Below are 13,110 nucleotides of genomic sequence, written 5' to 3'. Positions count from 1 at the left end.
TTTAGATTCTTAATTGGCAAATAAGCATTGCATACATGGTAAATGACGTAAATGACACATTTTATTTAATCGTTTAGTACTATTCTATAAGGTATCTATAACACCAGGTGCGATTGCAATACCTGCCTTGTCATGCATAAAAAAACAGGGAATCTGGATTAATTAATTTAATTTCTATTTTGCAAAGGCGACTTTCTTCATATTTTATGATGTTCAAAATTCAATGGTGCTCAAATCACTTTTACACGTCCATATTGACGTACTTACCGCATTTACGGGTTACCTTAACCCTAGAGGGCATCTTTGGCTCAAAAGAAAATTCATTGCAATGTTGATAAACGAAATAATTCGACAGGGTAATGTTAGATTTTTAGTTGCTTACAAGATGCTCAGTTGAGCCAAAGTTGTCTTTTTTGTTGAGCCAAAGTTGCCCTTAAAATTAAAGTAACCCGCGAATGTGGTAGTATAATTTTTCGCCGCACTCTTGCTTGCGCGAATGCAATAGGGGAGACCTAGGAGAGTTGTGACAATTTTTACTTTAGGCGCCATATCTCGGTCAAAAAACATTCCACAGCTATGAATCATACAAATTAATGAAGCGCCGTTCCTTCTGTTTTCAAAACAATCACCAAAGTTAACTAAAGTATAAGGGTTTCTAAGAAAATCACCAAAATCTTAGACCACTCCCTCTGTCACAACTCTCCTAGCACCGAGGTAAGTTGTGACAGGTACCGAGGTGAGTTGTGACAATATTGTATTTCATCTATTAGATATAAAAATACCATAATACTTAATCAAATATGATTTTTAGCAAAAAAGTACTATAATCATCCTTCAGTACCTTAAAACAAATAGTTATAGGATGTCGTTACACAGATTAAGCCACATTTCTCCAGCTTTCATTTTTCTCCCACGACACTGGATTTTTTTATTATATTTTTTAGCTAATTATAGTCACTTAATATATTTTCTTCCTTTTCTGTAAAAATAAAATAGTCGCGGTGGTATTGATATTGGTGAATGGTATCGGTGGTCCATAGACGGAGATTTGCCTTCTGGGTTTACTTGATAAGCCTCTTTCTTCTTAATATATCTTGACAAGTTTAGATTGTAAGAGGTTGCAGCATATCTTAAACTTTAACCCTTTAATCTAATCACTTCATAAGCCAGGTCCTAATAGATTTCAACACTAGCAAGCAGTTCCTCTATATGGTTTTCAAGTATAGTTATTAGGCATTCTGGATCAAAAAAAGGAGCAGCATGCAATTATACAAATTATGAACCTACTAACACACAAAAAAAACATCTGAAAACATCGTGGAAATGGCCCATCAGAAAAATTAAGTAAGCTAGGAGAGTTGTGACAGGCTGTAACAACTCTCCTAGGTGTTTAAAATGACGACTTGGTTCGAATAATATTTTTTATTTTCTAAACACGATGCGCACACAAAAGATCAGTGCTACATTTTGAGACCTGAATAACCATGCAACTTGAGAAAAAATAACACAACAGTGCACATTTACTAAAACATGATATAAATTGAAATACAATTTTGAAGAAAAACTTACTTTTCGCATTTTTTTGTACACAGACGTCATATTTACGTAACCGTGACTCGTGCCCCGCCCGCAGGTACTTAGTCAAGAAGAGCGTCTTAAAAGCGACAATCAAGCATTTTTACCAGCTTCCTAACTATATAAAGTAAGGAGAAATCGTCCTTGTCACAACTCACCTCTGTCACAACTCTCCTAGGTCTCCCCTAGTTTAATCAGACTGTTCTCCAGCTGCGCTTAGACCAACTAAGTATGTACTACCTAGACCGTGTCACAACGAAGGTTTTTTCTAACCACCCAGTCTATATTCTAGATTATTCGTTCAGACCTAACATTGCGTCAGAACAAGAGAAAGGCGCCTGGAAGGTTATCGTTTATTGAAATTAATTTAATTGGTCCATGTGGGGCGTGTATTGAGTGTTACAAATTGCTTACATTTTGACGTAAAGGGAAAAGTGTTTAAGGAAATTAAGGCTCTGTGAGACAGCGGGCGCAGGGACGTAGCGTTTGTGTGATGTAAAACCCATAAAAATATTTATAGGGCGCGTGTATTGAGTTCGTGATTGAGTGTTACAAATTGCTTACATTTTGACGTAAAGGGAAAAGTGTTTAAGGAAATTAAGGCTCTGTGAGACAGCGAGCGCAGGGATGTAGGGTTCGTGTGATGTAAAACCCAAAAAAATATTTATGTGGCGCGTGTATTGAGTTCGTGATTGAGTGTTACAAACTGCTTATATTTTGACGTAAAGGGAAAAGTGTTTAAGGAAATTAAGGTTCTGTGAGACAGCGAGCGCAGGGACGTAGCGTTTGTGTGAGTATGTCAGTGTGGTGTAAAACCCAAAAAAATATTTATGTGGCGCGTGTATTGAAACCGTGACGTAAAAGTGTAAGGCACTACTAAACTTTAGTTCCTTCCCTTTAGTTGTAAAGGCACTGTGAAACTGCAAGCTTAAAATTCTTTCACCATTGGAATCCAATTTTTTTTCTGATGAATAGGCTTTTTTTTTATTAGTTGGTTTAATACCCGCTAGTTTATTTTATATAAGCGTTATATTATTATGTCAGTTATTATAACAAGTGGAACCGGCCCTTGTATCTCAAGTGTAACATACATAGTATCTCGCGTACTGATAAGCAGGTCATTAAACTATCGCTCCATTCATGGCGGCTCCTCAGATCTGATACGCGGTTCAAGGTTTGATCTTATTAAATGTGTTAACTATAGTCTTTTTCACCTAAGATGATCCGTATGACGTTTCGAGTTTGAAAGATTTAGAGATGTCACATAACTAAACCATAGCGATTCATCTATCGATTTTTTTCGAAGAGTTAGTAAAACCTACTTTTAGATAAATAATTTGTGTAGGTGTTATTTAACAAAAAACATGTTTTTTTTAATTACAAATATTATTGTAACAATTTTTTATTGATAATATTCAAATTTCATGGTTCGTGTTCAAAAAAACGATTCCTAAAAAGTACTGGTTCTGTTTCTTTAAATTAAAAACTATTAATTTATTTTCAATGTGTTTATTAAAGTCAATAATCGAAAAATACAGTTGATTTTTGTGATGTTTTTAATGACTAAGTATTCACTGCAATCGATTAATGAACCGCGGAAATAATCGATTTTATTGTACAAGAAATACCCCAGCACTAAATCTATTCCGTTTCACACATTGCGTACATTAAATAAAAAATATTTTTACATCGTATTTAATTAAAATATAATAAATAGACTCAGATTTTACTATATATTTCAAGACAAGTAGTTAATTTATTTTTATTATATTGCTAATAAAATACAAATATTTTTTCAAAAATATTCTGCATATGTAGTATGCGTAATATGGATAACCTTGAAGTGTCATACGGATCATCTTACGTGAAAAAGACTATAGCTGGTTAATTATAAATCTTTGTTGTTAAAATTGAAATTTTATAACTCCGTTTGCGTGGTAAACTATAGATCGTTTCATCCACGAAGACGCGCCCCACCATTCTTCCGCTAATGTTTGAGTGTTATCGGTACACGCTAAAATATCCATGAGTGCACACGCACACTACAATAATGACGCTCGGATTGCTCGGATCAAACTCCCCGCACCCCGCGCTTCCCTCGACCAAAAATTGGTGGGGCGCGTCTTCGTGGATGAAACGATCTATAAACATTAATTGTCTAAATTATTAATACAGGGTGTCCCGTAAATTGGAGATAACCTTCCTGTTACATATTCGATACATCGCACTATGAACCAAAAGCCCAATCTAGCTGGACAAAAAGGGTCATCGCATATCGTTCATTCGTTTAGCAAAAACGATAGCTTAATAACCAGAGGTAACGATTCAGTCATTATTTTTAGCAACTATCCTCTGATAATTTAGTAATTGTAAGACAAACTTGAACAAGTGAGTATTTTTCGATCAAATTATTCACTTTCTTGAGGTTGATATATCAGTGTCTCCTGATTAATTCTAATACAATTGTGAAATGTTTTGTTATGGATCGTGAAGTAGAAGGTACGTATTATATATTAACCAAAAAAATATTCCTAAAGCCTATTAATTAATTAAGATACATGTAGAAATAAAATGAAAATTCGTATTTTTTCACGTTTTTCTGTATTTGCGAGACCAGGAACTACATGTCCCCTCATGTCCCCGGGCTGGATTATTGAAAAACAAAAGTCATACAACAAACGTTTTTCATCGTGATGTATGTAGTAGTAAGGTTGTCCAGTTGTCCTTGATTTACGGGACACCCTGTATACTGGGAGATTTACGCCCGTATTCACAAACGACACTTGCTAAAGTGAACTGATTGGTTCGTGTGTCACCCTGTGCGACCACGTGCACTGTGAGACCTCATAGAAATGTTTGTGAATACGGGTGATACCTATTGTTTCACATTGTGATTTCACATTTAATTTTGTGGCACGTATCATCTATTCCAAATTTGTTACGAATATTCCCGTTTTTTTATTCTTTTTATTTAACCCCTCTAAGTCTTAACCCTTTCAGTACCAGCGGATCGAGACACAGTAGAAATTAATTGTAACCGCGGTCTCATGCGACCACTATGGTTCCACCAGTTAGATAATCGTGTAGCTTTCTATCTAACAAAAAATACTAAATCTTAGAGAGATTACTAAATTACATTTAAACACTTTAACCTCTTGTTTTGATGAGGCCAGAGTTCAACGACTGACAGTTAATTTGACTGTTAAAAATTGTAATAGAATGTTAATTATTTCTTTTTCTAGCCTTGGTCACTATTTTTGAACAAAAATACGGTTCAAACTCTCAATTGGTTAATGAATTATATTTAATTAAAAGACTTAAAAACTTGTAATTTTTAAATTTTAATACGGAGTTCAAATGTAGGTGTCGTGTGTTTTGCTTGTGTACCTTTAATCTTATAAAAATATTTTATTCTAATCCATTCTAAATGTAGCAGCACTACAACGGAATCCTTAAAAAATCTAAAGCCGTAGTTCGGGTGTTAATTTGGGTCAAATCAGGAACACGAGTCACAAATGACCCAAATGGTACATGCCCACTTCAAACTGGTGACAAATTGACTCATACGTCACCAATAAAACTATTTGTCATAAAAACTAGATCCCACAGGAAGGACGGAAGAATTACATTATCTTATCTATCAGTCGCGCCACTTTAAATACCTAACGACATAAACACCGCATTTGGAACCCTATTCCGTCTGCTTAAGGTCCCCCAAGGCTGTCCAGCTCTGATACTCGATTTCAAACCTTACAGTGATGAGAATAAGAATCAATAGATCGAAAGATGCGCGTGCGTTTCTCGGAAGGTGAGTGGACGCCATTCTTACACACGCTCATGAATGGTCTGGCAGTGACCATGGGTTTGAAGAAATTAGGATAATTCGGGACTTGAAAATATTTTTGTGCAAATCCAAACTTTTGGTTGGAATTTAATTGATTGATAACGCTTTATTTCATTTATGATTTTTTTTAATGATTGACATTTTTAAATTTTGTATTTTTTTTGGAAATGTGATTTTTTTATGCATGACAATGACAAGGCAGGTATTTGACAATCGCACCTGGTGTTAATTTTTTTACATTAGCTACAAACAAAACCACTCTTTTATAGGCAAGTAATATGGCTAGTTATGCTAACACCACTTATTATAAGTATTCTTGTAATTGTTATTATTTGCGAAAAAAAATTATACTCTTAGGTATAATAATGTACTGTCGAGGTACATTGACCCAAAGTTCATTATTGCGCCGCAGCTCTTCTATATTCACAATTACATCAGCTCTGACATTCTAATTCCATTCTTATGATAAGACTTATTCTAATTAAAGTTATCTTAAACAAACCGACGTTATCTTGCACAAATCATAGCGTTTCAACATGATTTAACTGTTAAAACGGAGTGGGGAAGGCGTGATCATGATAAGGTGGCACACCCACTATTATAATATCATAAATAAATAATAAAAGTCAGATAGTTAAGTTATTGTACACGGTTACACTTTGAATGATTGTGTGATTAAATATTTGACATACTTTATGCATCGTGGGTTTAATTTAACTAGGTACGTGAACGTGATACTGCAATGTTGTAGATTTAGGTTTTTAATTTAATATAAGATATGTTTTGTAAGCCTGTTAATACAGTCGACAATACGTATACATTTTTTTGCAAAGTAGTAGTTACTTAAATAGAAAGACACGGGTCAAAACGCGACATTTATGACTGAGTTACATTATGTACTCACGGCTTGACGATTCTTTTGATTTTAGTTGAAATGGAACGCGAAAATTAAAATCTTATTACAAATACATAATGATGCTACAGTTTTCACCTACCTACCTAGATTTCAGCCATTGGTACTCAATCATGTATTCTGAAATATTATTAAAAATCTGTTAAAATTCAAGTAGAGTTTCTTTGGTTGGTAAAATGTCTATTGAATTATACCAATTTTATTTTCTCTTATTTTATTATAGAGTTTTATTCAAATGTGTCTTTTTTTCATTTTACTTAGATGTGCCGCCTATTTGATATCGATCACTCTTAACACACTTCATTATCAGACAAAAATTTGCACTCAAAATATTTTTTACAGTCTTTCAAGCCGATAGCGATCGTACGATAAAATAAGAAATTATCATATAATTTTCATAAATAATCAGGTTAAGTTGCATCCATAATTATAATTACTTGGCGATAGTCACCAGCAGCGCTGATTTATTGCATTGACGCAGTTAAGTTATCATTAATGATTTTGAATTGAAGGTTGGTATCTTGAATCGATGGGAGTATTGACTTATAGGCTGTGATAATTGTTACAGTTTAGTAATTAATGGAAGTTTCTGCTCAATGATTACACATTTGTGATATTAACTGTTACTTCATTGACCTCATGAGTGATAGATAGGAAAAATTGGTTTGAGGCAAATTATGAAAAAAAAAAACTTTATTCTGTATTCGGGCACATTTCTAATCAGTTTAGTGTAAGTGTAAATGTTATTCTCAAAATAAATCGTCAGTTTTGACATTATTATTTCCCATACTGAAACTGTCAATATGTCAGTTATACCAGGAGTTATTCTCGGATAAAAGTTTGGTCGAAGCGGGCCTTAAAGTGGTATTATCTCAGGAATAGGTTCGAATTTAAAAAATATTTTTGTGTTGGATAGGCATTTATAAAACCACGCTGCAACCAGTAAGAGCGGAGCATCAATGAAACACGTTGCAAAAATAGTCTGAATTAGTAAAAAATTATATCTGAATTTGAATGTAAATACAATTTACTATTAGTATCAGCCAAAACTAAAACGAATCCGTTATTTTCACTTGAGTAAAATAAAAGCGTATTACAAATTAATTTGTTATCGTGCACGTGCCAAGTCAAGACCTGACCTGAGGCGTATCTTGCATTTATTTTGTAGGGTAACTCGATTACTACACTCATAACTCAACGCACTTGAGGACAGAAAAGTCATTTTCGTTATCATTATTGTAGCCGATAGTGTTATTGCCTTGAGTGGAAAGAGACCTGATTTTAATAATATATTGCAAAGATTATTGTAATGCGGCCATTTTTGCTACCAGGGTGGCGCCACTGTGACGCGGGATAATCATATCATATCATATCATAATAAAGTGCTATCTTGACAAATCACTTGTATTAATTTTAAGTACCTACCTACTTGATGATAAGGGGGTATTGTAAGGTGGGAGATTATTTAACAGACAGATATGTGGGGATTGATAATACCCGTTTATCTTTTATTTATGGTGCATAGGCTTGGTCTTGATACCAATATTGAAGTAAAAAAAAATGAGTAAGTTCTTTTTGCGCTGATACTCTCTTCATAGTCCCAATCCCAAAGCAGGGGCAGAATTTAAACTTAATACATTTTCCATGTTAAAAAATAGTAAAAAGGCTTAAAATAAATATTTTTATTAATATTTGTCTTCGCACAGATAGACAAACAATATCATTAGCTTCTTAAAAAAAAGTTTTATAAAATTGGAAGAAGAATACAAGTATTATTATTCTTTGTCCATTTGTATTTTCGTGTCAAATAAAGATTTTCTATTTCTATTAGCGAGCATTATAATGATCCTATTGTTAAAGATATCGTGAATCTAAGATTTGTATGCTTGAGGTTTAACAAAAACAAAAGATAGGTTTTGGACTTTTTGTGCGGAAAAACCTTTCTCACTAGACGAAGATGATACTTAAGAGTAATTCAAACGAAATGAACATTTAATATTCGTGATAAGTGAAAGTATTGTACATGTGCTTCACACGAGGCCTTTATCACCGCGATATCCCCTATCAGGCCATAATTCAGGTTCGTTATCATGACAGTTGGCTTGTCAAGTCAATGACAGACGGAATCATAGGCGGCTGTCCGGATATTGATTTATACACTGACGTATTAAGTAGTAGCACAACTTTATCACGACTCCATCAATATTTTAAGTACAATCAGTTTATAATTTACTTAAAAAACATAAGTTTTACAGGTGTAACACACACGTAATCCCGAGAAAAAAAATATGTGTAAAGGGCACGAAAATATTCATGTTTGTTCTTTTTGCCAAATCTAACTAACAGCTTTACATTATTTGATATGATTTTCCAAATCATATTTTTTCGCCTCTTTTAATTAAGTATTATTATATCATGAAAAAATAACAAAGGGTAATTTTTCATTCAGAGCAAGTGAACTCTGATTGTAATACTTGCAATAGTATTGTAAAAGAAGGCCCTTGAATAAGGTCAATCAAATGCAATGTCCATTAAACTACATCACTTTAGATCCATTGAAAAAAGGATAAAAAATATTACATTTCTTCGCGACCTTTTATCAAAAGAAAATAAAATTGAAATATTGTATTGTAGTAGCGAACCAATGAATGAACTGATAAGAATGAACGAAGATTATACATGTTCTAGGTATTTTACTCGTAAGTTACAACAATGTTAGATTGAAGTAAAAAACATTATGACAAGACCAAAAAGTGACATGTTAATATGAATGAATTTTAAAGCAATGGATATACAGGGTGGAAACGATAAGTGATCTCACGCGATTAATTCTAAACTATACAAGATATCGAAAAACTGATTACTGATCCTGAAAGTGCTTCACGAGCTCTTTCAAACGATATCAGTAATAGGTTACATAATTAACTAGATCTATCCGAAAATTCAATGTTTCCAGCTTCCATTTCCATACTAAATGTATGCCACTATGCCAGCCACACAATATTAGAAGTGTTAATTTTTTTTATTTTAAATAATAAACACTTAAAATTAACTCGTAAATTGTATTCTAATTTGAAATTATTCATGGAAGACATTGGTTTTAGGCTTTACTTGCTATAATAATATCAAGACATGCGTGCCATGACTGTGGCAGTACTAAATGCATGGAAGCTGGGAACATTGAATTTTCGGATAGATCCAGTTTTTTTTTAACTTATTATTGGTACCGTTGGATAGAGCTCGTGGAGCACTTTCAGGATCAGTTACCAGTTTTTGGATATCTTGTATAGTTTTTAATATTATGTGGTTTTACTAAATGTATGGAAGCTGGAAACATTGAATTTTCGGATTGATCCAGTATATTCTGTAACCTATTATTGGTACCGTTTGAAAGAGCTTGTGAAGCACTTTCAGAATCAGTAATGAGTTTTTCGATATCTTGTATAGTTTAGAAATAATCGAGTGAGATCACTTAACGTTTCCACCCTGTAGACTGCAACACACATATAATTTTACAGCATGTTTCAACTAAAAATAAACAATTTCAGTTCTAAATGAGAGGCACCCGCTGAAAACCAGCGTCGGGGCACGCGTGCCTTGATTAATGCTGAGCGGGCCAGGCGCCTTTTTGGCACAAAAATAGTATATTGTTTTATTTTCCTTTGAAAAAGAGGCTGACAATAGTGTCTGAGTTTCTTGCGCTGCTTCTTCTCAGCACTGGCCCATTTATTGTCCTGAAGCAGTGGTAGGGTTAATACTGGGACGTGTAAAAGTGCTTTTTTAAAGCCTACTTACAGAAATAAATGAGTTTTACTGAGAGAGTTTCTTTTTACTCTTTTTGTTCGTAACATTGTTATTTTTTGTGCCAAATAAAGATTTTTCTATTTCTATTCTATTCTAAAATCTCAAAAACATCCTCAAAAAGTTAAAAACAATGCAAACCATGGTCACCCTACTGGAAACCACGTGGTGGACGTAACGCATAATCCACATGACGCAATACTACTGCGTACTGTCGCAGGTAGGAGTTTTCGGTTACAACCAGAACTGTGCGATTGTCGACCTTATGTCCACTGGTTAAGGAGAGATGCATCGAGTTTGTGCTGTGAAAAATTCCATTCGACATGATGGAGTCATCTCTGGGGGTGTGTCTAAAGTGTGACGTGTACAGTTTATTTGGATGGATGGATTGTTTTTGTGTTGAATTAAAGGTGACTTGTTTGCAAATGAGAATTGGGTATTTGCCACTCGTTCGTTCGTTCGTTCGTTTCAGCCAAATGACGTCCACTGCTGGACAAAGGCCTCCTCCAAGGTTTTACACAATGCACGGTCCTGCGCTGCCCGCATCCAGGCTCTTCCTTTACCAAATCGTCGGTCCACCTAGTAGGAGGCCTGGCCACGCTACGTCTTCCAGCCCGTGGTCGCCACTCGAGAACTTTTCTGCCCCAACGACCATCGTCTCTACGAGCTATGTGCCCCGCCCACTGCCACTTGATTTTAGAAATTCTGCGAGCTATGTCGGTCACTTTGGTTCTCCTGCGGATCTCCTCATTTCTGATTCGATCACGCATTTGCCACTACTCCCCTATAATTGTAAAGCACAACTTTTTCAAAAGACACTTCATTCTGGTCTTAAAAACGTAATTAATTTTAAATTACCTGTGAAGTAAGATTTTTGGTTGCATTGTAATTGAAAAAAGTAGTTTAATTGAGTTGACACAATAGTGACGTCACTGGCTAGTATTGCCATACAAAATCTATGGGGGAGTCTCGTTTTGACAGTTTTAAAAAGTACGTCAATTGACTGGTGGTGGCAAATACCCTATTTATCCATAGCTAAGTTGTGACTAAGGGGTTGGTGAAAGATCTTTTGTTCAGTTCCCGAGAATGAAATTTAGTTAAGAAAGAGGACGTAAGGTGATAATTATGGTTTATTTAGAACTTTCTATTGAGTTCTCTATAAAAGTAGTTGTGTGTTAAAATAGCTGGTTATTGGTATTGATACCAACTATCTAATACAAGTTTTCCAGTTATCAAGTAAACAACAGTATTGTATTGGAGTTGGAATTGGACATTTTACACTGCGCCATCTAGGTGTACTATACAAAACAATTTTTTTTAATAAGTTCTATTAAATTAAATATTTTTTTAACAAAAATAAATAGAAAACACCTAGCTAAGTCAATACAAATTTAGATTTATGACAAATTTTTGTATCGTGCAGGATTCGAATCCACAGCCTCTGACTCTAGCATGTGAACCACTAAGCCAATGGGTTAAGAATTACATTACTTCATATTTTTGGTAGAAAATCTTATAATAAGGATAATCCCCTACTATGTGACTTGTTCCCAGAAGTAATAATCATTTAACTGACTATGACATAATTTCCCACCAGTGGGGTTAAGCCTTCTCTACATTATAAAACAAAGTCGCTCCCGCTTTCAGTAAGTTTATAATGCAACGGATTTTAATGCAGTTTATCAGCAATTGATAGGGTGATTCAAGAGGAAAGTTTCTATACATTTATAAAAGCGAAAGGTCACTGATGGACTGACTGACTCACTCACTCATCACGAAATCTCAGAAACTACAAGTGCTTGGAGTCTCAAATTTTGCCTGGGGGTTCCTTTTAGAACGTAGGTGCTCACTAAGACGGGATTTTGCAAAATTCATCCCCTAAGAGGGTAAAAGGGATCCTTGCGTACGAAGTCGCGGGCGGCCACTAGTGTTCGTATAATAGGCTAGTTTCCTAAAAAAATGTTTTTAGTCCGTCATGTTTAATATCAAAACATATTGGACACATATATTTTTATATCTCAATCTAACAAATAATTACATAGTTATGGTGCGTTGAAGTTCCGCGCGACGTCACAAAGTGCGGCACTTTTATGCACTCATTGACGTCATGGGCCTCTTCTTATGAACTTTGGCGCGCTTTATCTCTTTAAATTTTCATTAGTTTGAAAAAGTGAAAAATACGTGTAGAATATTTTTTGATAAATTAACTGACGGACTAATTAATACTCTTGCTTTTTGACCCAGGAAACATCCCTATTAACGTACGAAGCCGGGGTGGGTCGCTAGTTTCGTATATAATTACTACAAAATGACTCAGTCCTCCGGTCACCTTTGCGCTTGCAGCAATTGTAAGGGAAATTCCTTGCCCGAGCAATTGGTTTGATGGACATTGAGAAAGCAACCTTAAGTGTTGGGTGTAGAGTCGGGTATTGCACGTGGGGGAGATATTATATGGTAATTGGACCGACGTCGGTCCGTCTGAGCGTGAGCCAGGTCACGTCGTATCTAGAGAGTGAGTGTTTCCATTTGACGGACGGGAATTTAACGAATGAGAACAATTTGCCGTGTGTTTCTGGCAAAGTAGAATTGGACCACTCCCACTCTACTCGTGGATATCTTTTATGGCAAATAAAGGTTATGCGAACACCTGGCTTTTCCATCCCGTCTGGTCGGTGTGAGGAATGTAGGCCACATCTTCCATTTTCCTTTAATAACAATTAGTCTTCAATTAGTCTACGCTACTAAAAGCTTTTTCTTGGAACACTTTTATTTAAACGTAAAGATAAAAGTTTCTTAACCAAGTGTACAGAAGCACACGTTGCTATAAAACATTAGGTACACTTTAAAAACAAAAGTGAGTCATTAAAAAATATTTACGTAAATTCATAAAAATGTTCATGGCATAATCATGCAAAAGTCTGCTATGTTAGGCGATCTGCACGCGTTGGTGTAGTTGAAGCATTACACATAAACCAGT

General features: G+C 34.8%; 1 protein-coding gene across 4 annotated transcripts in view; it reads left to right on the top strand.

The window, feature by feature from the left end:
* Positions 1–13,110, top strand: part of LOC135084644 (neural/ectodermal development factor IMP-L2-like) — a 98,159-nt gene that overhangs the window by 43,854 nt on the left and 41,195 nt on the right. The window lies entirely within an intron of this gene.

This window comes from Ostrinia nubilalis, chromosome 26 (assembly GCF_963855985.1).
Source record: "Ostrinia nubilalis chromosome 26, ilOstNubi1.1, whole genome shotgun sequence".
Lineage (NCBI taxonomy): Eukaryota > Metazoa > Arthropoda > Insecta > Lepidoptera > Crambidae > Ostrinia > Ostrinia nubilalis.
Note: the sequence above shows the minus strand (reverse complement) of the source record. Positions and strands in the feature narration are given on the sequence as shown.